This window comes from Petromyzon marinus, chromosome 20, assembly GCF_048934315.1.
Source record: "Petromyzon marinus isolate PM22_M1 ecotype Great Lakes invasive population chromosome 20, UKy_Petmar_22M1.pri1.0, whole genome shotgun sequence".
Classification (NCBI taxonomy): Eukaryota; Metazoa; Chordata; class Hyperoartia; order Petromyzontiformes; family Petromyzontidae; genus Petromyzon; species Petromyzon marinus.
In genome coordinates, this window is record NC_133686.1 from 14,983,563 (window position 1) to 14,986,062 (window position 2,500).

Below are 2,500 nucleotides of genomic sequence, written 5' to 3' on the forward strand. Positions count from 1 at the left end.
CCTGAAGTCCACAACCATCTCAACTGTCCTTAGAGCATTTAGCTCTAAGTTGTTCTGGCTACACCAGGTCACCAGGTTGTCAGCTTCCCACCTATAGTCAGACTCATCCCCACCAGAGATCAGCCCAATGAGGGTGGTGTCGTCCGACAAACTTCAAGAGTTTGACGGACAGATGATTGGAGGCGCAGCTGTTGGTATACAGGGAGAAGAGCAGTGGGCAAAGGACGCAGCCCTGAGGAGTTCCCGTGCTGATGGACCTGGAGTCAGAGACTTCTGTTCCCGGCTTAACGCACTGCTTCCTGTCAGAGAGGAAGTCTGTGATCCACCTGCAGGTGGAGTAGGGCACGTTCAGCTGGAAGAGCTTGTCCTGAAGCAGGGCAGGGATGATGGTGTTGAAGGCAGAGCTGAAGTCCACAAACAGGATCCTGGCGTAGGATGCTGGGGCGTCCACATGCTGTAGGGTGAAGTGGAGGGCCATGTTAACTGCGTCGTCCACAGACCTGTTGGCTCTGTAGGCAAACTGAAGGGGGTCCAGGAGAGGGTCTGTGATGGCTTTGAGGTGTGCCAGGAGCAGGCGCTCAAAAGACTTCATTACCACAGATGTAAGGGCGACCGGTCTGTAATCATTTAGTCCTGTTGGCCTTAGCTTTTTGGGCACAGCGATGATGGTGGAGGACTTGAGACAGGCTGGTACATGGCATGTCTCCAGGGAGGTGTTAAAGATGTTGGTGAACACCGGAGACAGCTGGCCAGCGCAGTGCCTGAGGGTGGCTGGAGAGACAGAGTCCGGCCCGGCTGCTTTGCGTGGATTCTGCCTCTTGAAAAGCCCATTAACTTCTCCCTCCTGAAAGGAGAGAGTCGTTTCTGTAGTATGGGTGGGGGATGGGGCCTCTTGGGTGGGAAGGGGTGGTTCAGGACAGTCCAATTGTCTTTCAAATCTACGGTAGAACTCGTTCAGGTCGTTGGCTAGGCGGGAGTCGTTAGTGGTGTGGGGCGCTCTGGGTTTGTAGTTGGTGATGTGCCTGAGCCCTTTGGCAGACAGAAGCAGCGTCGTTAGTAGAGAACTGGTGTTTTAGTGTCTCTGAGTACAGTCGTTTAGCCTCTCTCACCGCTTTGCTAAACCTGTTCTTCGACTCCTTGAATCTGTCTCTATCCCCACTCCTAAACGCTTCCTCCTTCTCCAACCTCAACCTTTTGAGCTTTGCTGAGAACCAGGGCTTGTTGTTGTTAAAGTTCACCCTGGTACGTGTTGGGATACAGCAGTCCTCACAGAAGCTGATGTACACAGCCTCTGTGAGTTCATCCAGACTATTGGTAGCAGTCGTGAACATATCCCAGTCAGTACAGTCTAAGCACGCCCGCAAATCTTCCACAGCCTCACTGGTCCACTGTTTAGATGTCCTCACAGCAGGTTTACAGAGTTTTAGTTGCTGCCTGTATGCACGAATCAGGTGGACCAAGGGAGTTCTGTGCGAGCCGAACAGCCCCGTGACCCACAAGAGAAACATCCCCGCCAAATTCGAGCGTTTGACGGGGTCTATCCGTGAAAAAATATTCACGTTTTTGAGTGCACATGCATTTCTGCTGCAAATGCCTCTGGAAGTTTCATGCCGTTCGTATGCCAATTGTGGCAACACGAAAATGACCCGTTTTCCCATTCCGAGGGATTTCTGTGCGACCCTAACAGCCCCGTGAGCCACAAGAGACACATCCCCGCCAATTTCTAGCGTTTCACGGGGTCTATCCGTGAAAAATATAGACGTTTTTGAGTGCACATGCATTTCTGCTGCAGATGCCTCTGGAAGTTTCATGCCGTTCGTACGCAATGTGGCAACACGAAAATGACCCCTTTTCCCATTCCGAGGGATTTCTGTGCGACCCTAACTAACAGCGCCCGTGAGCCACAAGAGAGACATCCCCGCCAATTTATAGCGTTTCACGGGGTCTATCCGTGAAAAATATAGACGTTTTTGAGTGCACATGCATTCCTGCTGCAAATGCCTCTGGAAGTTTCATGCCGTTCCTATGCAATGTGGCCACACAAAAATGACCCGTTTTCCCATTCCGAGGCATTTCTGTGCGACCCTAACAGCCCCGTGAGCCACAAGAGAGACATCCCCGCCAACTTCTAGCGTTTGACGGGGTCTATGCGTGAAAAATATTAAAATTTTTGAGTGCACGTGCCTTTCTGCTGCAAATGCCTCTGGAAGTTTCATGGCGTTCCTATGCAATGTGGCAACACGAAAATGACCCCTTTTCCCATTCCGAGGGAGTTCTGTGCCACCCTAACAGCCCCGTGAGCCACAAGAGACACATCCCCGCCAATTTCTAGCGTTTCACGGGGTCTATCCGTGAAACATATAGAAGTTTTTGAGTGCACATGCATTCCTGCTGCAAATGCCTCTGGAAGTTTCATGCGGTTCGTACGCAATGTGGCAACACGAAAATGACCCGTTTTCCCATTCCCAGGGATTTCTGTGCGACCCGAACAGCCCCGTGA